Raw genomic sequence first — 23,912 nt, 5'->3', positions numbered from 1 at the left:
GGTATTGGGTGGGTCTAGTACAGTGGAGAGTGCCTCAGCCAATGGGGCCAGAGGAGAAAGGCATTCATGCCCACTCAGAGCTCAGAGAGTGCTACTGTGTACCTCAGATACTTGGATGCATGGCTTCACCATCTAATGCTTACTCACCTGGGATTTGGTCTTGCTTTGATCTGGTCTTTCCTGGCTATCTTTCTGTTTCTCTATTTTGGAATGGGAATATTTCTTCTGAGCCATTGTTTGGAAGCATGTAAGTTCCAACAATGCAGAGGCTCACAGTTAACAGACTGCCCTGAGTCCCAGAAAAGACTTCGGAGTTTTGACTGGTATTGGAAAGGTAAGGCTATGGAGATATTGCAAGTCGAATTGGGTATATTTTACGTTATGAGATGACCATAAGCTTACAGGGATGAGGGAGAAATACTATGGGTTGAATGTGAAATGTCTTCCACAGGCTCCTGTATTTGAAGACTTCGCTCCCAGTTGGTGGTGCTGTTTGGGAGGCTATGGAACCTTGACAAGTCATCTTATTGGAGAGAGTGGTCCACTGGGGAGGGTCTAGAGGCTGATGCTCACCCTCCCTTTTTTTCTCTTCTGCTTCCCAATTTGTCCATAAGTGAGTAAGCAGGCTTCTAGTCCTGCCTTCTTTGCCACAATGAGTTCACTAAGTAATGTGAGCCAAAAGAAGCTCTTCTTTTGCAAGGAAAAGTAGCTAGAGATGTTCAACTTGGTGTCTCGTATACGTGAGGCAGGTTTTCTATTTCCCAACAAGGCATCCGTCAAGACTTTTTTTCTTCTCTGTAGTTCACAGAGTATCCTACACCCTTTTGGATAAAGTATCTGATTTCTGGGTTGTTCCAGTTTCTTTGGTTGATGTGATACTCTGACCAAAAGCAACTTGGAAGAAGAAAGGATTTGCTTAGCTTACTCATCCAAATCACAATCCTTCATTAGGGCAGTTAGGGAAGGAGCTTGAAGCAGAAGCCGTGGAGGAATCCAGAAGCAAGCAGAAACGATGCTGTCTGCGGGCTCACTCTCTGGCTCACACTCACTGACTCATGTCCAGCTAGTTCTCTTATACAGCCAGATGTATAGAGATGGTGTCTCCCACAAAGGACTGGCCCTCCTTCATCAATTATTAACCAAGACAATAATTCACGGGTATACCCACAGGCTAATATGATCAAGTCAATTCTTTAATCAAAGTTGTCATCCCCTCAGGTGACTCTAGGCTGTGTCAAACTGACAATTAAAACTAAGACACGAATGTCCCACAACGTACTCAACTAAGCATCCCATGGCCTAGTCAACTGTTCTGTTTATCCTTTCACTGTGTGCTGTGTAGTCTGTTCAGCTGTGTGTCTCACAGTCTATACAGTTGTTACATACAATGCGATGCTCACTGTTTAACTGATTCTCCCCACTATGCTTCTGGAAAATGCATGTCTCTTCCTGTAGGATGTTTTCTCTCAGATGGGGTTTCTGAGATCAGGAAGGTTAAGTGAACTTCTGCATTGGTTTGTGAGGTCTCTGGGCTCTGTAGCGGTATCCTTCAGTAGTGACTCCCAAGAAGCGCAGCATGACTTCTGGTGATGACTCTCCGTGCAGTTGCAAACACAGCCATAAAAAGCGGTACTTGATTTCCCAGCTGCAGCTCTCCTTTCCCAGTGTCCTAAGAAGGGAGTTGGAATGGGATAAGTTATGTGTTGTGGTTTTAGGCATTAATGAATATGAGAAACTAAATTATTGAATTTTGCAATGCAAATTATATTTTGAACACAAATTCTTCATTTCTGAATGCTAAGGACTCATAAAGAATGTCAATGGTTTATGAATTAGGCCATTAGCATGCAATTTGTGATTCAAACAGCACACCAGCGCCATGTAATAAGTAACTATATAAAGAGTAGTGTTGTTGTCTAGATTTTCAAAATATTTTGCTTGGTGCATTAGAAAGTTTTAAAAAGCCTTTAGGATCTCTTCCTCCATTTTTTCTGCTTTCCATCCTTCTAGCCAACCTTTCTTCCTCCTCACTCCCTCACTTCCTCCCTCCCTTTCTCCCTTCCCTCCCTCCTTCCATCCTTCCTTCCTTGTTTCTTTCCTCCCTCCTCTTTCTTCCTTCCCTCCCACCTTTTCTCTCCCCTCCCTCCCTCCCTCCCTCCCTCCCTCCCTCTCTCCCTCCCTCCCTCCTTCTTTCTTCATTCCTTCCCTCCCTTCCTCTCTTCTCTTCATCCCTTCCCCTCTTCCTTTTCTCCCTGTCTTTCTTCCCCTTTTTCTCTTCTCTCCCATCCTTTCCATCCCTGTTTTCCTCCTCCCCCATTCTCTCCCTTCTCCTCATCCACTTTCTTCTCCTCACTCTTTCCAGCTTTATTCTTGTTTCTTCCCTCCCTCCTTCCTTTCCTTCCTTCCATTCTTTCCCCACCCTCTCCTTCCCTTCCTGCCTTCTTCTTCTCATTCTCTTCTATTCTCTCATTCTATAGATGATCACATTAGTACTTTTACGTTTTCAATCATTTCCTAGGTTCGGCTGAGAGACCCAGAGAAGTCTTAAGAATGGGACATCCCCAGTAATTTGGGATGCAGACAGTGAGACCAGAGAGCGAAGGCACTTGTCCGAGGTCCTACAAGGGTACAACCAAGCTGACTCATTCATGTTACTTTGTACTTGACTAATCTCAGACACCCTCCTTATAGCAGGTTTTCATGTTGGGAGAGAGGCTAGGGCATGGCTTCCAAGTGGAGTGAGAGAGTGGGAAAAGGGGAAGGAAGTGGAGGATAAGAAAGGTTGTGATTGGGTCAGACTTTGCAGATTCCATCAGCTCTGGCGATCTGATTGATCTGCAGATGGTCTGATGACAAGCAGAAGAGTGTGGAAGGAAATCTCAGGGTTGTAGGAGGGTTAGGTTTCACAGCCAAGATGGGCTATTTTCTGAAATGGTGTGCGCATCATCGCCCAGAGAGGGGTGCAAATCCAAGTTCACAGACATCTAAGGATCCAACATTTCTGTATCTTCATTGTGGTCAGGCACAGGTGCACTTGAGAATCATCCAGGAAAGTCTGAAAGAGATCGGCCTTCATAGGTTCATATATTTGCATGCTTAGTCCCCAGTGGATGAGCTATCAGGGCAGGAATAGGTGTGGCCTTGTCAAAGGAGGTACATTACTAGGGATGGGCTTTAGGGTTTCAAAAGCCTACACGAGGCTTTCCTTCTGTTTGTCTGCTGCCTGTAGTTCAGGATGTAGCTCTCAGCTCTTTCTCCAGCACCACGTCTGTCTGCATGCTGCCATGCTCCCCATCATGATGACAAACAGTAAGCAAACCCCAAACTAATGCTTCCTTTTATAAGAGTTGCCTTAGTCATAATGTCTCTTCTCAGCAATAGACCAATGATTAAGGCAAGAGTTTTTAAGACTTTCTACACCCACAATGCACTGCTACTCAATTTAAGTCTCCAGGACTAGGACCAGTGTTTTACAAAATCCTCTTTAAGACTTTCACGGGTGAGTCAGGATTTTGAACTTCCATGGCAGTCCTGTGCTTCTATTCTTCTGTACTTAGAAATCACCAAAGAAGCTAACCACCCCTAATGGTTTCTGGCTTCCTCTTCCTCCATATTCCAACTCAGTTCATTTGGAGGGGACCAGTAGACCAGTGGACCAGTGTTTAACACACAGCTGCTGAAAGGACCACAGCTTAGAAATGGCTGTTTCACTTGAGTGGGATACTTCTCTTTCTTCTGCAAGTGACCCCAGTGTTCACAAACCACGTCATCTCTTGTGGTGCTAGGAGACAACTCCACTGACGGTTCAGTGGCAGATCTGTGAAGCTAGGCCACATCCTCAGATGACTTTGTGAGTCCCAACTAGGTCCTTTCTGCCACAGCACCATCCACAAGTTAGTTCCTTTAGGGGTGCACACATGAGGTCATGTGACCCAGTGAAAGGTTTGACAAGGAAGAGGACAAGGAAGAGTAAAACCTATCTGGACGATGCCGGAAGACAGTGTTGTAATCTACAGCAGACAAATTGAGCCGTGGCGCTATTCATAAAGCACTGTTCTCTGAATTAGGGAAGTGTGAGGATTTTTAGTGGGGAATATATGCATATTTATATAGGGAAACACATGTAGGGGCAGGCACATTTGTGAGCATCCTCCGTGTAAGCTGTTTTGGGTTATAAGTCACAGGTTTTTGAAAAAGAAAGCTGTCAGATTCTAGCATTTCTGGGCATGCTCAGTTGTGGGACTAGAATGGCTCAGTTCTCAGGCCTCACTCTTTGTTTGACCTTATAAGGTTTTTGTCTTTTCGGACCCCCTTGCTCCAGAGTATGCAGATGAAGTATCTTTTAAGCCACTAATCTGGCAAATTGGACACACAAACCTTGTAGAGACCCTGCCCACCACTCCAAGGGCATAAAGTCTCCCCCCCACCCCCAATAAACTGAACCAGTTCTCCAAAGCTGTTCCCAGGTACTCTTTGCTGGCATTTTCATGGCCAGCCAAGGTCCTTTCTTGCGCGGCTTGCCCTACTAAGCTTCCTACCCTCCCAGTCTGGTGCACAGCAGGCTGGCTAACCCTTGGGAGAAAAGCAGGCTCCGAGTGTCACACTTCAGTATTATAATGAGCTAAATTCACTCTAGGACATCTGACTGGATGAATCGGATTGGTTTGATAATCTTGACTGGTTCTTCTTAAATTTCTCCAAAGAGTTTTAGCTGAAACAAAAAGGGTAATTTAAAAAATGCATTAGCATCTCTTAAAGTGGTGGGGGTGAGGCAGCTTTCTCCCAAGTAGCTTGTAGGAGCCTGATCCTAAAGGCTCCTTTTAATAGTTGATAAGCCTGGCTGCAGAGTAGGAAGCTTTTGCAAAGAATAACCTTCCAAGCCCAGCATTTTCTTTCTTCCCAGATTAAAAAAAATATTATTTAGTGTGTTTGTGAATATATACCGAGTGTGTGCATGCCCAGGAGGGTGGAAGAAGGCAGTAGATCCCCCGGAGCTGTAGCTACAGGCACTTGTGAGCTGCCTGGGAACTGAGTTTTGGTGCTCTGGAGAAGCAGCATGTGCTGATTGAAAAAAGGTCTTTACCCACTCCTTCCCCAGATGCAATCTTTTTTAGGTAGTGATGTTGCTGGGACTTTTGCTATGTTCTGTAAAGCAAAGGACCCCCGAAAGCTCTCTAGGAGAGTACCCTCCTCATCTTGCAAGAGAAACTTCAAAAGTCAAGGGGCTTTTGTTCAGTTCTAGTGAGGAACTAGAATCTTTCCGGGACACCTGCAGAAGTCATTGCCCACAAAGACGGTGAACCAGAGGGCTCAACTGCACAAAGGCAAAGGCAACTTTTCAAGAGCCCTTGCACATTTGATAGTGGAGGGTCTCAGCATCATACCAGGAAGCGCGTCACTTGACTGATGGCCATGGGGCAAAGAGCTCACCTTGGGTGATAAAATATTTAGAATTTAACTTCACACCCTTTTGTCTTATAAAGAAGAAGGCTCATGCATTTTTAAATTATTTTGTAAATCACATTGAAGGCTGACAATGCAGATTTACCACTGTGGCTGCAATTTAAATACCAGGTTATCCCCTCATTATGTTAACAGAGCAAAAGCTAGAGAGTTCTTCCCTCTGATCTGTCAGGAGCCCGTGGAGTTTCTCCTGATGAAAGAAAGCACCGTGGCCTAGCTCTAGATTCTAGACATGCTCCCCCATGGTGCGAAGGGTGGAAAGGGCTGTGATTGGACACTCTGGGAAGAGGCAGTGTGCTTGGAAGAGCAAGGCAGAGGTGATGCCTATTAACTAGACCAGAGCACTACAGGAACTCAGCAGTGGCTCTACAGTGGAGGGGGGCAAAGTACATGTGTTTTTCCCTATCAGAGCTTAAGGATTTCTCAAAAGTGTGTAAGTGTGTGTGTGTGTGCATTAGGAGTGAACATACTCATATCAGAAACTTTCATTAAATTAGGTTTCCATTCTAGTGATGGCAAGGGGGAAATAACAGCTTGGAGAAAGTAGCTCGCAGACCCATTGCGTCTTAGGAGAGCTTATGATTTCCATCTGGAATGGCCCCATAGACTCATATTGGTTTTGGTTTTCTTTTGAATTATTTGCCTATTTTTATTGGGACTATTTTCATATAATATTTTGACCATATTTTCCTCTCCCCTAGTTTCTCCTAGATCTTCTCCACCTCCCTAGCCTACCCAACCCTACCCGAACCAAATCAACAAACAAGAAACCACACACACTCTCCTCACAAAACACAAAAATGGAGATTAAAAAATAAACAAACAAAGGGTCAGTAAGATAAAAAATTCCCAAACAAAGCAAAATGAGAAAAAAATGCACAAAAATACCATTAAGTTTGTTTTGTGTTGTTCAACTGCTGTTGGGTATAGACATGCCCTGAAGTGAGACTCCATTGGAGAAAAGCGATGGTTTTTTTCTTTGCTAATGGTTATCAGTTGCAGACAGCTTCTTGCTCAGGAAAGGAGCCCATATTCATTTTCCCCTCGAATTGCTGGGACTTCATCTGGCTTGAACCTATGCAGGCCTTGTACATATTGCCACAGTCTCTCTAAGTTCGTACACGCATCAGTCCAGTTGTTTCTGGAAGACACTATTTTGTTGTAGTCAACTATCACCTCAAGATCTCACAATCTTTTCTGTTTCCTCTTCTGCCTTGAGTGTAGGACTTTGATGAAGATATCCCATTTAGGACTGAGAGCTCTCTCACTCTCTGCACATTATCCACTTGTACATCTCTGAGTTAGTTCTTAATGACTGCAGATAGAGGCCTTTTTGTTAGCTGAGCAAGGCCCTGACGACCTATGGGGATAGAAGTATATCTTCAGGAGTCATTTTATTGCCATGTTCCTTTAGTATAACAAAGTGGTACTATGAGAGCCATGCCCTATGTGGCCTTAGGTTCTTGGCCAGTTTAACAGCGTCAGCTGTGGGATCTACCTCACGAAGTGGGCTTTAAATTCAACAGAAAGTGGTTAATTACTTTCATAACATTGTGCCACTATTGCATGAGTACACATATCTTGCAGGCAGACCACAGTTCCAGGTTCCAGGGTTTGCAGCTAGGAGACACTGCTGATCACCTTTTTCCTCCAGCGGGGTGCAGAGAGTATTCAGTACCATGAACACTGATCAGTAGGAGTGAAGCCTCTAGTTAGGTACCAACTTGACTTCTCTATGTTTGATGATGTGTGTGTGTGTTATCTCCAGCAATAGAGCCTTATCACCAGGTTTCCGAAAATAACCAAAGCCTTGACAGTAGCAAGTGATGTTTGGGAGTTTCCATGAGGGGTCTTTGGTCAACAACTTGATAAGATGTAACCACGTATCTTAGTCAGTGTGTTAGTGCTATGAAGAGACACCGTGACCACGGAAACTCTTATAAAGGAAAATATTTAATTGGAGCTTTCCTATGGTTTCAGAGGTTTAGTCTATCATCCTCTTGGTGGGGAGCATGGTTGATGAGGCAGGCATGGTGTTGGAGAAGTAAGTGAGAGTTCTACATCTGGATCTGCAGGAAGCAGGAAGAGAGACACACACTGGGACTGGCTTGGGCTTTTGAAACCTCAAAGCCCGCCCCCCAGTGACACACTTCCTCCAATAAGGCCACACCTACTCCAATAAGGCCATCCGTCCTGATTCCTCTCAAGTAGTGCCACTCCCTAATGACCAAACATTCAAATATATGAGCCTGTGGGAGCCATTTTCATTCATGCCACCATGCCACGTCTGCCATTGGAGGCTTTGCTTGTTTAGGAGGCTTCCATGTGGCTTTTCAAATGGTCTTTAGAGTTAGTTGTCCCTCCTAGCCTCCTGTTAGAGGCGTCAGACTTCCTGCAGATGTATTTGCAGATGGTTATGAAGGCTTATGTTTTTGTATTTTGGGTTATTGCACCATTTTTGGCCTGTGTGTATGCACTTGTGTGTGCATTTACACACTTGGAGGTTAGTCTTCCCTCCTTTGTCCTTGTCTTCCATCCTTGTCTCCATTTACTCTTCTTTTTTTTTTGTTTTTTTTTTTAATTATTTATTTTATATATGAATACACTGTCACTGTCTTCAGACACACCAGAAGAGGGCATCAGATCTCATTACAGATGGTGGTGAGCCACCATGTGGTTGCTGGGAATTGAACTCAGGACCTCTGGAAGAGCAGCCAGTGCTCTTAACCTCTGGGCCATCTCTCCAGCCCCCGTCCATTTAATGTTCTTATTCTCATTTCCTCTTTATCTCTCCATAACAACATATTCTATTTCCCCTTTCTTGAGAGCTTACCCCAAGTCTCTTACTAGGTACCTAATCTCGATCGTTATTAAGGTTGAAGCACACATATGGAAAGCTCAAAAGCTAACACCCACATATAAGAAAAAAATTACAATATTTGTTTTTTTTTTTTATGTCTGGGTTACTTCCCTCAGGATAATTCTAGATCTACCCATTTACCTAAAAACTCAATAATTTCATTTTTCTTGGCAGCAGAATAATATTCCATTGTATAGATGTACAACATTTTTATTACCTTTCATTTTATTACCTATATAATTCTTTTGAATTATTTTTACAAAAATGCTTTAATTTAATTTTATTTGTATGGCTGCTTTGTCTGCATGTATGTCTGTGTACTGCATGCATTCCTGATGCCCATGGAGGCCAAAGAAGGCATCAGATTCCTTGGAATAGAGTTATAGATGGTTGTGAGCCAACATATGGGTGCTGGGAATCGAACTAGATCCTCTGGAAGAGCAACAAGTGCTCTTAAGCACAGAACTATCTTTCTAGTACTTAATTTTGAATTATGTATAGGTGTGTGTGTGTGTGTGTGTGGTGTGTATTTGTGTGTGTGTGGTGTGTATGTGTGGTATGTGTGTGTGGTGTGTATTTGTGTGTGTATGTGGTGTGCAGTGTGTATGTGTGGTGTATATTGTGTAAGTGTGTGTATGTATGTGGTCTGTATTTGTGTGTGTATATGTGTGTGTGTGGTATGCAGGGTGGGGTGGGTTCAGAGGTGTCAGACTCCCTGAAGCTGTATTTGCAGATGGTTATGAAGGCTCATGTTTTTATATTTTGGATTATTGCACCATTTTTGGCCTGTGTGTATGCATGGGTGTGGAGTGTATGTGTGTATGCACTTGTATGTACACTTACACATTTGGAGGCTAGAGACCAAGCCCAAGTGTCATCCCTTTGGAACTCTGCTTTTGAGACAGGGTCTTTCACTGGCCTGGAACCTTCCAACTACACTAGGCTGACTGTACAGTGAGCTCCAGGAATCCACTTTCTCCACCCCCCTCCTTAGTGTTACTGTGTATAGCACCAGGCCTAGATTTTGTGTTTCTCTGTTTATCTGGGTTCTGGGGATCAATCTTAGGCCCTTGTGTTCATGAGGCAAACACTTTATTCATCTCCCCAGCAAAGGAGCTAGTTCCATTCAAGGGGATTGCCACCCACTGGCTTGTCCATCTGATGATGCTTTCCCTCACCATCTGGGCCCCTCTCATAGGAGGCAAGACCAGGTCTAAACACAGGCCATTTACAGATGGACTCCACAGTCTTAGCCACCTTCCTAACTAGCATCTCCTGTAGGAGTTCATCCCGAGTCCAAGAACTACCTCCAATTCCATTTCCCTCCACATTCTCACCATTGCCTAAATCTGCCATTATCTAGTCTTTCTCAACACTCCAGAAAGACATCTATACTCTGAACAGCAATTGCTCACTTCCTTCTAAACTCTAGCTCTTGGCAGTCAGTTATCTACTCCTGTGTTTATAAATTTACCTTTGCTGGCATTTATTGAGAATATGGTCAGACAATATGTTGCCTTCTTGTCTTTTCTTTTCCTGCTTACTGTGTTCCCATGTCTGTTAAACTCCTAGGTGCTGGTACTAGGAGGATGCTTGTGAGTTGGTGTGTGTGATTGGAAGTTTTTAATTGTCAGCCCCCTTGGGAAGAAAGCCTCAACTGAGAAATTGACTAGACCAGGTTAGCCTATTGGCCTGTAGACAGTAAATTAGACTTGTTGGTTCATTGGTGCCAGATTCCTAGCCTATTGTGGGAATCACCATTCTGTGGGCTGGGCCTGGACCAGTATAAGAATGTAGACATCTAGACAAGTAGCAAACAAAGAATCAGAGAGCAAGAGTGCGCCATTCTTTATGGTCTTGACCGTGGATGTGACATCACCGGTGGCCTGAGTTCCTCAAAATAACTGAGTGCTTACTTTGAACCATAAGCCGAAACCCTTTCTCTCCCATGTGTTTTTGTCACCGTGACTGTTTTTGCAACAGGATGAAACTAGCACAGTGGGGTGGGGGGAAGCACTCAAGTATGTATTTATAACTTTTCTTGTATTCTGGGCAGGGAGGGTGTTGTTTAACATGGCTGGATGGCAGTGGGAAGTGGACAAGGCAGAAACAGGGAGGTCGTAGCCCACATGCAAAAGCTGTTTGCACACATGCTGGTAGGCATCCATCTTCTCAGTCCTTTCTTCGGCTTCTGAGTCTTGCTGAGAGGTACCCTATCTTCTCTTTATGAAGGATGCATTGGGCTGGAGGGGAACACATTCACCTTTTAATACTAACCACGCAATTCTCCTGAAAGTGAAGCTTCCTAGATGATCAATGTAATAGTTTCCTGTACTTTCAGCTCTGTTTCAAGTTAGGTAGGTTTTGGCTATGGCCACCATATTTGTTCCTGCTCCCAGTATGATTGTAAGAGGACAGTCCTACCTAATCCTGTGTCAGGCCTTCCGTTCGGAGAGTGTCCCTGAGCATCTACTATGTACTTATGCTGTGCTTTTATGTGTGTTCTTGTATGTGTGTGTGTGTGTGTGTGTGTGTGTGTGTGTGTATGCTCATGTGGACAGGTATCAGAGGGCAGCACTGGACATCTTTCTTCTATTACTTGGACTTGTTTTTGAGACAGGGTCTTCCATTGAACCTGAAACTCACTGATTTGTCTTTGCTGGATGGCCAGAGCCTTCTGTTTCTGCCTCCTCAGTTCCGGGGTTACAGTCTCTTGCCATCAGTCTCAACATTTATGTGGGTGCTGGCAGTTGAATTTGGGTCCCTATTTGTTCAACAGGCACTGAGCCAACTCCCTATCTTCATACTGTGATGAGGATGATTGTCTGATACACTTTCCAAAATGTTTCCAAAAGGCTTTCAGTGTTATCTCCATTGCACAGGCAAGAAGTCAAGGCCCAGAGGTAGGAGGTAGCTACATTCTCATGTAGCTGGGTCAAAATTCAGATCTGAGTCTGATGCCAAATCCTAGACTCTTCCTACTCTGCATGTGAAAAGCAGGGGTCTGTGGAGGGGGCAGATCCTGTCACTCAGCGCTATTTGATTGCTTTGACAGTCTCAGGGTTACTGTGTTTAAGTTATTTGGCTTGTAAGCACAGTAATGGAGTGTGGGAAGTTAAGATAAAAAAGTGAGGCAATTAAGGAAAGATAAGGATTATTCAGAAGGTATAGGACAATCTAGAATCAATAAAGATTGGGCTAGAGAGATGGCTCAGCAGTTAAGAGAACGTACTGCTCTTGCAGAAGGCTTGTGTTTGGATCCTAGCACCCACAATGGGCAGCTCACAACCTCCTACAAGTCCAGTGCCAGGGAATCTGATACCTGTGTGGCCTCTGAAGACACCCATACTCTGACCCTTCTACCCAATAAACACAGAATTAAAAACGGAAAATCTTGGGCTGAAAGATAGCTCAGAGTTAAGATTACTTAATATCTTCCAGAGGATCAATTCTCAGAACCCACATCAGGTGGCTCACAACTCCCTGAAACTCCAGCTCCAGGGGACCCATGACCTGTGGCTTCCATAAAAGTCGGCACTCACATCCACACCGCTGCACTTAGAGAAACTCTCGTACACGGAGTTAAAAGTAATGAAAATAAATCTTAAGAAAAAGAACCAATAATGACAAGAACCAGGCCTGCTCCAGGGACATGACCTAAAGGCCCCGTGATGCTCACTGGTAGAACACTGTGACTTAGCCCCAGTAACACACAGATTCTAAATCCCTATCTTTCAAATGTCAAAGGCCCAGTGGGGAAATCTGACTTTTCCAGCTTCGATAAATTGCTCCTGGTTAGTACCATCCAGCTGTGGTTGGATGAAAGAGGGGGAGCCCTACAGACATTCTACAGGTCTTGGGGTGCTAACTCTGGAATGATTTTGCTACCACTTGTTGTTTCCCATCCCACACAAAGACAACTTGGGGTAAATGTTCTTGCTTTGAGACAAATCAAGACAGGAATGCAGAGGACTGAAGAAAGAATTCATTGGGAATTCTGACTTTAAAGGTACAGTGGTCCAGCCCTCTCTAACAAGCTTGGTTCAGAAAGCAAATACAAGACAGGGGAAATGGCTCAGTGAATACAGTACCTGCCATTCAAGTATGAGGACCTGAGTTCAATTCCCAGTAGGCTCACAAAAGGTTGGCTTGTTATCTACAATCGGATCACTGGGGTAGTGGAGCTTCCTGGTCAGCCAGTCTATTCAAACCAGTAAGCTGCAGGTTCACTGAGAGATTTCCCTATCTCAAAAATAATGTGGATCGTGATTGAGGAAAATGCCTGGTGCCTCAAGATACCATGCATGCACACACTATATATACACACACTACATGCAAACATCGCATGCACATGTACACACATGTACACACAAGTATACATGTGTACACACACACACACACACACACACATACACACAGAGGAAGTGAGTTGACAGAAGTGGGAGAAAAGGATAGGATATGAGAAAAGATAAGAACAATACAAGCCTTTCCCACACTGGGAACGTAAATGTCTCCTGTTCTGAACCTGTGACCCCCACAGAGTCCAGGAGACACCATGGGAAGTTCATCTGGAAAGCACGAGCTCTCATCTTGATTGTGTTACAACACAGATGGATGCTAGGTCTGCAAGAACAATTGGGGCGCCTTGTTCCTGTCCATCACAGCATGGAAACATCAGCCTCGGTGTCAATTTGTCAGAGGGTGGCATCAGCGACAACTGAAGCAGAGTGTCATTAGCGGACAAGATGATTCCATCAAACTGAATCTCACAAACAATACATTGCTGTTTGTCATCCAGACACTCAGTCCACCAGGGGCTGCTCCCCAAACTCCCATAATCAATTTCTGCTAATTTACCAATTCTGAAGCTCTGCAAGGGTGCTGGTAATTTCATATTTTACACACCCACAGAGGTTACGGTAATTGATTCAGTTCTGGAAAGTGTTGTAATGACTTTGAATGAACTTGAAAGATTTTGCATTTGTTTTCGGAGACTGTTAGAGAAAGTGATTCAAAGTCTGCCACACGGGCACAATTTGTAAAGGTTGGACAGGAAGACGGCAGATTAGCTCTTCTCGCAGACAGCCATCTTCTCGTTATAACCCGCCCTGCTAGCGAGGCGGGCTGGGCTCACACGCAAACACCGACTTTCTTTTTATCTGTGTCTTCGTGGTGGTGGAAATCACCTCTGAACATCTGAAGGGGAAAAAAGGCAATTATTGAAAAAGAATCCTTATAGAATGACTTGGCTTTCTGAATTCTATTTTTTTTTTTAAATAAATACTCTAAAAGTAAGTTGGCAAAGATGAGAAATAGTAGAAATTTTCTTCTTGATTCTGGTAACTTCTGAACTTCTAAACTGTAATACATATATGCACACACACATGTGTGTGAATACAGAGATACATACACACACAAATACAGAGTAACAGATACACACATACATACTCTCTCTCACACAAACACAAACACACAGAGTAATAGATACACACACACTACACACACACACTCACACACACACACACACACACACACACACACACAGAGAGAGAGAGAGAGAGAGAGAGAGAGAGAGAGAGAGAGAGAATATCCCTCTCCCCAATTTTACTTTGCTCCTATCCTACCTAGGCTGTGTGTCCAGCCCGTGCCTCTTTCAAGCTGACCAAGTGTGAATTGGACCCAAGATAATCAGGAAAAGAGCCATTCAGCCCCTTACAATGACATCTGAAGTGGCTATTGTTTTCTATTTCTGGGACCTGACACCTTGTTGAATATGTTTTTGATGAATAAGCTTCATTAATTATTTTTAGATGATATTTTACCTATTCTTTGAGAAGGTCACGCATTTGGCAATGTGTTATGTACATGTGCACACATCACTACCTCCTCTGCCACCCCTATACTCCCATACTCTCTCCCCACACCATGCCCTCTTTTAAAAATTATTAATAACTCTGAGTCAATTGGTCTCCCTATAGGCACATGGGTGTGAGGTCATAGACAACCTACCAATAGCCACATCCTCTGGTGGGTAACAATTGGCAATAGCTCCTTGGTGGGGGGTGTGGTGGGGCCTCAGCAGGGGGTGGGGCCTCAGCAGAGGTGTGGCCTTGGTCTTTCCTATCCATGATGATACTTTCAAGGCTTGACCACAGCTGTTGGCCATGCTGCATCCTGAAGTTAGCATTTCACAACTATCTTTCCTATCTGCAGGCTCTTATGTTGAACCTATTTTCTTAAACTACAAGAACATTTTACTTGGATGAATCACTTGAAGGTTACTCAATATAGATTATGCACCCGAGGCTCAGTGAGGTCCCAAGCCTGCCTAAGCTTCCTTGTCTAGGAAGTGTTCATAAATACTGTACCGCTCACCAGTCCTCCAGTGGTGGACTGCCAAGTGCTCAATGGCCAGATTTCTCTAGGTTTAAATAGTTTATGTGTCTATTTTTTTCTATTTCACATGAGTAAAGATTTGTACAAAACACAGACTGTCCCGTACTTTCATGTCCCACCATCCTCCCGTTCCACTCCCCTTGCATGAGTCACATGCCTGTCTTTGCCTCCGTTAGTCACCCGTGTCCTTCCTCTGAACTATCACTCTTTGACTTTTATCTCTCTCTCTCTCTCTCTCTCACACACACACACACACACACACACACACACACACACACACAGAGAGAGAGAGAGAGAGAGAGAGAGAGAGAGAGAGACAGAGAGAGAGAGAGGTTCTTCACACAAGAGAAAACACGTTATTTGTTTTTTGGTGTTTGGCTTTCTTCATATAAGATGACGATCTCCATTTTGGTACATTTTTCTACAAATGGCAGTTTCATTCTTTTTATGGTTTAATAAAACTCCTTTTGTGTTTAAAATAGTGGGTTTCATTAGAGATTTTGCACATGTGTGTGTATGTATACAAATGTAGCTATTACCCCCCCCATCTTCACCCTTTTGCTTTCATGTCATGCTATAACATATTTAGAAAACCATGCGTCTTTAATTATGTATATGTATTTATAATTCCCATGCACCATACGCTTGTAGTACCTATAGAAATCAGAAGGGGGCATCTGATCCCTTGGAACTAGAGTTACAGATTCTTGTGAACTACCCATGTGGGTGCTAAGGATTGAACCTGGGTCCTCTGGAAGGACAGCTTCACTGAGGAGCCGTCTCTCTAGCTCCCACCATGCATCTTTTGATGGGCATCTAGGTTAGCAGCACGTTTTCAAGTAAGTCCTGCACAAAGCTCAGGTTGTAGCGTCTGCCCATGACTAAATAACTTGTAAATTAATTTGTTGTAGCTAATTTCACTGACATGAAATGATAGAGCAGAAGGCACATGTGTGGCGGGCTCTGATGCTGGTGTAATGCTACCCCACTGGGCTTTTTGGTGACCCAGTTACCATCCCCTTTTGCTCCCCATTCTCCATTGTTTTCCTCATATACTAGTTTAGACTGCTTTTCTTCTGTAACCTCACTTTGCTCTTGGACTCCTGAATATTACTACATCGTCTCTGTCTTTTGATTCCCACCACAATCATACTCAAATCCTTAGTCAGTATCTTACCTCTTCTCTGGCACCCTATTCAGTATGAAACCATTTTCATACTGAAATATGGCTAGGTTCCTACAGAAGCCACGTCAGAAACACCACAGGGATGTAGCCAGCCACAGGGCTGGAGAATGGAGACATCTGCTCTCTGCTGTTTGGGGTATTTTCAACACCTGAGTGCTCTGGTTAGCAGTGAGCCGTAAGCTCACTCAGCACACCTACAGGTGAGCACACACAGGTGGACTCAGAGGAAACACAGGGCTTTTCAGTGAGAGAGAAGCAGTTTGGAGGCGATGGTTGACTTCTGGGATGGAGAGGGAGTCGATGAGGAGCTGCTGTTCATCATGGGAAAGCGAGGGAGGGTTGAGACGCCCTACACAGTTCCCTAAAGCACAATTAGGCCTTATTGAAAACATTCTAATCTTTGTCTTGGCAGGACCTCTGAGACTACTCCTGTGAGAGGGTGGCAGAGCTAAATTTATAGGGAGAAAATGAACCGGTGGGAAAGACAAAAACCTGGATCTTCAGGGAGCCATGAGCTAGTTAGAAGGCAGAAGGTGGTTAGGTGTGGGTGGAGCCTGCAGATGTTGGAGAAGGATAGAGGGGACTATGGGGAGGAGGTAACCCATTAATGAGGAGACAGAGTGGATGCGGGGGTGACGGTTAATCTTCCGTCCCCACTGTGAAATGCCAGGCAGGATGTTGTGGGTGGAGAGAGAGATGCCCAAGGTTGACTGAGTAGCCTGCTGTAGCCTGGCTACCCTCCTCATAAAGCTCCACAGCTTTGACAATGGACACTTGTCACTGGGCCTCTGGGGCGGTTAGGAATCAAAGCTAGGTGTATCTGATCTATTTCACCACTGATGCACCGTACAGAAGGATGCACTTTTCTAGGTCTTTCTATTTCTTTATTATTGGGTTCTTTTATCTCTACGGGGGCTTCCTGACTTTTAAGATACCATGTCTTGGGTTCTCACTGATTTGGAACATGGATAAATTCTTTAGACTCAGTACTTCCTCCAATATTCATAACAGGGTAGTGTGTGTGCATTTGTGTGTATGTGTGTGCTATGTGTGTGTTGTATATCTGTGTGCTTTGTGTTGTGTGTGTGTGTGTGTGCTCTATTTGTACATCTCTGTGTGCTGTGTTGTGTGTGTCTATTACTTCTAAAACTATTTTTTCAAAGGATAATGCTCATCCTCAGATTGTTTAAGGTCACACTGGGAACCCAGGTTTCAGCCCCAGTCAATCCCTAGTGGACAGCCAGGCTGTGGTCTCAACAGTCAGAATAGTTTGCCTTTTCCTCTTCTGATGTACTCAGGACCAACGCATCTCAAGATCTTAGCTAGGCAAGAGCATTCACGACAGAGATCCAAATGGAGTTTTGACTGACAACTTAAAAAACTCTTTTGTTCCCTCCTGGGTTCTCAGCACTGATCTGGGGAAGGTGCCTTCACGTCACCCTTCAGAAAAAAAAAAAAACAAACAAAAAAAACCATCACAAGTATTTGGACAAGGATAGACAGTTGTTAATTTTCCTACTCTATTCCCAAAGGTGACTGTTTAACTTCATAATCAGAAACAAATATGTGAGGGCTGGCGGATGGCTCTGTTGGTAAAGGGCTTGCCTAGGAAACATGGAACCCACATGCACAGCAGGGCATGGTGGTGCATGCTTCTCATGGGAAGATGGCAAGGTAGAAATAAGCAGGTGTGCCTGGCGTCCTTGGTGGGCTGGCAGAGACACTGTCTCTGCCTCAGAAATGATGCCGGAAGTTGTTTACTAATTTATCTACACAGGCACAAGAGTATCTTCATACACACATTATGCTTACGTATGAACATGTGCACATGTGCATGCATGCGCATGCGTGTGCACACACACACACAGTAGGGGGAGAATGAGATCAAGAGTGAAAAAGAGTGTGAACATGAGGGCAAGCATGGGGAGGTGGGAGAGGGAGGAGAAGGGAGAAGGGAAGGGGAGGGGAGAATCCTTGTTGGTGGGGAGAGACTCTAATGTTGTACTACATCTTATCTCTCACCTCTTGTAAAGCTATGGTTAAGTTTTGTTGTTTACGTCCCTTGGTATTGGGTAAGTTGCTTTTTACTGTCAGACCTTGACATTTTTGTTTTTTTCACATGGGCATGACAGATAGAAAAGAAGTTCTCATTTTTTTGGGTTATTATGAACTTTGAATGAGAAAATAAGACAGGAGGAAGTGCAGAACATATGGTGGGGAGATGGGTATTGTACAAGCACACCATGGTAGTTTGGTTAAGTACACTGTGTTAGATGGCATAGGACAGGGAAGCCCTGCTCCCTCTGCCCTGTCCCACCAACCCTGTTCCCCAAGCCCTGCTCCCCCAGCCCTGCCCAGCCATTTATTCGATGGCATCCTCAGGGGGGTGTTTGAGTTCTTCTGAACCTCGGTTTATCTATTTGTAAATGAAGACACTAAGAAGACTGGCTTTGTGGGTAGGTATGATGATGAGATGGAAGAGTGGGTGGAAAAATGCTCCCCACAATGGCTGGTGCATGCAGACATCTAACGGACAATAGCTACTACATCACTGAAGCCACCCATCAGATGACCTCACAGAATTGGGAGGCAAGAGGGAGGTCAGGGGTGATTAGTGAGGCTGGAAGATGGAGCAGGTAACTCATGTCTGGCTGCAGGAATCCAGGAAAGGTCTGGGGTATTGAGTAGGTATGAAAACATGAGACCTCTCAGGAATGGTCCCATTGAGAGTGATGCTGGAGGTGACGGCTCACTGTAGCAGGGGCTTGCGGAGCCAGCACAGTGCAAGCTGCCTATCAGTACCCTGCCCTTACCCCCCTAGGAGTTTCTTTTGATTTCAAAATAAAAGCCCAAACTATTGTCATGGGTCTACATCCCCCCACCCCCATAAGTGCAGAAACAACAGAAACAAACCCACCATGAACAACAAAATGAAAACAAAAGTAAAACAAACAATAGTAGCAAAAAAAACAGGACAAAAGTGAGTGCGGACAGAGGAATCATATTTACTGGGCTTTTACTGGGCATCTGTCACATCCCAGAAACCTCATGAGATATTAATTAATTAATTAATTAATTTTTTTTTACTATTTTTCATTTGCTTGTGTATGGCATGAACGTATGTGTCTGTGCTGTTTTGTGTGTGTGTATGGATGCACATATGTGTGTGTGTGTGCAAATGTATACACATATATGTGGAAGCTCAAGGTTGATGTTGGGAATCATTCTTGATCACTTTTCTACTTTATTAATTGAGGCAGGGTTTTTCAGTCAAACCCAGAGCTTAGGAATGTGGCTAACTTTGGTAACCTAGGAGGGTAAGGGCAGGGTAGTGATAGGCAGCTTGCACTGTGCTGGCTCCGCAAGCCCCTGCTGCAGTGAGTCCTCACCTCCAGCATCACTCTCAATGGGACCATTCCTGAGAGGTCTCATGTTTTTCGGGATCCCCCAGCTTCTGTTTTCTGAAGCTAGAATCACATACAGGCTGCAATGCTTGACTGGGTTTCTGGGGATCTGAACTCTGGTCCTCATGCTTGGGTAGCATTAACCACTGAGCAGTCTCTTCCGTCCTGCAGGGTACTTTGGTACACAAGACTTCTCTGAGTCTTGAGCAGAACCCTCAAGAAAGCATTGGTAACTCCATCTTACAAGAGAGAAATGAAGGGAGGGTCACAGAGGTGAATTGGATTATCTGAGTGAAGCGTTCAACTCTCTTAAAGTGCACCTCTAAGTGGGGCTTTTGTCTAAAGGACCCAGACAGGGTATCTGCTGCAGCTTCTAGACAAGTGACGGAATCTCCTTCTCCCCTACCTCCAGGACACCCATGCAGCCCACAGCCCCGGCAGAGTCTGTTTCTGATGACCGCCACATCCCCTGCCTGGCTCATTCCATCTCTCTGCATGCCGCAGCCTGCAAAATGCCAGCAGACCTAGCTAATGTTCCTGAACAGCCCCTTCTGAGAGACTCGGACAACAGCCTAGTTATCTCCGACCAATAGCAGGCCAGCTCCCCGCTTGGGCTCCTCATCTAGATGCATTTCAGTTTCTCAGGAGTGTCAACCAGGCCTCCGAGAGCTGCTGTGAAGGTAATTAGGAAATTTGGCCATGAAGACCCTGCTTTCCCACTCCGTGGAGGTGAAAGAGGGGTGGTGCAGGGCTTACGGGTGCCTCTCTCTATCCCCAGCAGCAGGGCTTACGGGTGCGGCTACCCTCAGCAGCTGCCTGTACCATGCAGCTGGGAGAATCACAGCCCCAGGTGAGAAGGGAGGGACAGGAACAGAAGGGAAGGTGCCGACATAGAACTCTGGACTGTGTAGTTATTTCCTATCTGTCTTTAAAAGAAGCTAGAGGCAGAGTGAGAGCCCTGTCTCCTTCCCTCCAGTCACAGCCTTTTCCTGCTTGCTCTTTCATTTCCAAACTCTCCCACAATTGGTGAACACAGATATTAAGATGACATTATGGCTCCTCTACCCACCAAACTCAGAGCCCGTCTTGACGTCCTCACTTTTCTGGATCTTACCTTGAGTCCTGCCCACTGTCAGACTCTGTCACTTCAGCCTCCACCACATGCACTGGATCATGATGCCCTTCCATGTCTGATGCTACAGCTCCCAGATAGACCACCATGACAGGTTTGCAGTTCTGGAGCTTACAGTAAAAGTGAAGACTGAGTTCCTGTTACAGCTGCATCTGTGGACATTGTCCTCTGGACATGACATGGCCCTCTCCACCTTCCATCAGCTACTGGGGTTACTCTCACAGGGTTCTCATAAGACTCAACCTGTTGATGTTTCCTTGTAGGAGAAGGGAATGGGAAGGTCATTAGAGCAGGACCTGAGAGGAGCCTCCACCCCAAACCCGATGCATGCAGTCCTCTTCCAGATGCACATGGAACTAGAGTATAAAGGTGGTGGTGAGGGTACCTCATCTTTGGAGTTTTGGGGAGGTTGCCATTCATGTTGGCTTGGGACATTTGTGTGATGTAGCTGCTCTGAGGCCACTCATGCTCCTGTAACCAGTCACTCTTGTTCTTGGAAGTGAGCTCTGCTGTTCAGTTTTTTGTCGGCTTGAATCAACTAGAGTCACCCAGGAGGAATGAGCCTCAACTGAGGAACCACCTCCTTCAGACTAGCATGTGGGGCATTAGTTTGATTCGTGACTGGTGAGTGAGGGCTTAGTCCATTATGGACAGTGCCATCCCTAGGCAGATGGGAACTGGCTATATAAGAAAGGTAGATGAACAAGTCAGAGCAAACCAGTAAGCAGCGTTTGCTCCTGGCTTCTGCTTCAGTTTCTACCTCCAGGTTCCAGTCTTGAATTCCTGCCTTAGCTTCTCTCAATAATGGACTATAAATGGTAAGATGAAGTAAACCATTTCTTCTCTAAGTTGATTTTTGGTTATGGTGTTTATCACAGCCACAGAGAAATCCTATTAAGTCATTCACCCACCAACATAGACATAGCTGGAACAGTTCCCTGGGTCTGTTATTGTTGCCTTTTCTGGGGTGTATAGACATCTATTCATGTATCCTCAAGGAAAACCAGGCAGCGCCATTTTAACCAACAATGCTATTTTTACCTTTGCTTTTAAAGTAAAAGCCACGGAGCATGCTCAGTAACCCATCTGTGACATGCTTGCCCCTCTGAGACCTTGTTCTCAATGGTCCTCAGCAGTCACTCCATTGCAACCATCCTGGCCTTCATCATGTTTCTGAAATGTCATGTGTTGTACCTGTGTATCCTGTTTGCCATTTGTTAGTTGGCTCTACCCTGAGGCCAACAGTATGACTAAGGTTGCCTCCATGTCTGATATCATCTTTCCAGGAAGATGTTTTCTGAACACTTCTTCTGTATCTAAGTGACAACCTCTCAGGTCCAGTAGAATATGCTCCCTCAACCCCTTATTACTTTTCAAGATTTATCTTGGCATGGCATTCCTTTGTTGCCTGACACTTCATGGGTTATCTTCTGACACTAGAAGAGAGCCGTGTGAGCCTAGAGACTTTTCTTGTCTGCCCACCACAGGGTTCCCATCACCAGAACAGGGATGCAAAAGCCACTTGTTAAATGTATGAACAGATGCTGGGTGTGAAGCCGAGCAATTTATATATACTCTCTTGTTTCTCTCTCCATATCTACTGTTAGGCATTGCTTTCACCCTCAGTTTATTGGAGAGGAGACTGAGAGACCAACTGTTCACATGGACAATGATCAGACCACGTACAACAGCACCACTCTGCCTCTTACTGCCACGACTCAGTCGGTGAACATCTTCTCCAAGGAATAAGTTTGCTCCTGCTTCTGGCTCAGGACCAACCAGAGACTCTCAAGTGTGCATTTGCCATGCATCAGGCAGGATGTCATTGTAAGAGGGAGCCTCTTCCAGCTTCTGTTGCTGAACCCCAATCAGGGCACGACTAACATCCACTTGGTCTTCTGCTGTAACACTCTCCCATTCCTCTGCCTTCCTCTGCATCTTGATTAGATTCGAGCATTTCGACGGACCCTATCATTATAGAAAACCTTGAACAAATGGCTCTTACTCCTTCATATTTAGGTGGTCTTTGTGTATTTACCCTAAGTGGCGGTTTGATTGAGAATGGCCCACACAGGTTTGAATGTTTGGTGGAACTGTTTGGGAAAGATTAGGAGGTGTGGTCTTGCTGGAGGAGATGTGTCACTGGGGTTGAGGTTTGAGAGAGCATCCCTGTTAGCTCTCTGCCTCATGCTTGTGGATCAGGATGTGAACTCTCAGGTACTGCTCCAGCGCTGTGCCTGCCTGCCTGCTGCCGTGTTCTCCACCATGAGGGGATGGATTCTAAGTCTCTGAAACTGTAAACCCCAGATAAACTCTTTCTTTTAGAAATTTCCGAGGTTGTGGTATCTAATGACAGCAATAGAAAACTACGACACCCCAAATGGAGACAGCGTTGGGCAACTGATACTATCTCAAGTTCCTCCAGTTAAGGAAGAGAAGAAACAGACTTGGGTCTTGGTTGCCTATTTGATTTTATGGGAAAGAAGCTATTGTTCTTTCACCACGCCATGGTTTATTTCAAGAGGTTTCTCCTTTTCTTTGTTCCCAACCAAGGAACTAATGATATGGCCACTGAAAGAAGGAAATGGGGAAGAGCAAGGATGCACAGTGGAGAAGAATAGCGAAGCAAAGAGCCCAGGCCAGTGGCAGGGATATCAACACAGACGACTCAGTTATGAACGAGTGCTAAATTCGGAGCATCAGTCATCTGCCTGTATGTTGTTATTTGTCTAAAGATAAGTACGACTATGGAGAGATTTAAATGAGAGGGGTAATTAGTATTCCCATCCATCTCAATGAGAGATAATAATAATATTAATTAATAGCCATGCCAGGGTGCAGTGGAAAAATTTAAAGTCTACAGGCAGGAGACCTTGAGAGACCACATTTTTTCCTGAGGGCTTTTCTGACAGGTGCCCATCTGTTATGGGAACAAGCAGAGGTTCTCTGCCTCTTCCGTCATCGGCAGCCAGTCCTCACTTCCTCATTCTGTCATGGCAGATGTGGGGATATATCGGGGATAGGTTTGGAGTCCCAGGAAGCTGGTAGGCCAGGGTTAGGGATGGGGATGGGGTGTGATATTATTAATTCATAATCCCCTAGAGTAGTGGTGTTGCCCAGGTAGGGTTTGAGGGGTAGGAGATTTCTGGAAATGACTCCCATGGGGGTTCTTCAGTATTAGCACCCATCTTCCAATAGCAACACAGGTTTTTCTCTGGGGCTTTGTTACTTGTCTCACTGCTGTAACAAAATACCAGACAAAAACAGCTCAAGGAAGAAAGGAAGGAAGGAAGGAAGGAAAGAAGGAAGGAAGGAAGGAAGGAAGGAAGGGTTTATTTTGGCTTACAGTCTGAGAGTGTCATCGATTATGATGGGGAAGGCAGAGCAGCAGGAGCTTGATGCAGTTGCTTGCACTGCATCCAGTCAGGCAGCAGATAGCCGTGAGTGTTGTGAGTGTCGGTGGGTCAGTTC

Source organism: Arvicanthis niloticus, chromosome 6 (assembly GCF_011762505.2).
Source record: "Arvicanthis niloticus isolate mArvNil1 chromosome 6, mArvNil1.pat.X, whole genome shotgun sequence".
Taxonomy (NCBI): Eukaryota; Metazoa; Chordata; class Mammalia; order Rodentia; family Muridae; genus Arvicanthis; species Arvicanthis niloticus.
Note: the sequence above shows the minus strand (reverse complement) of the source record.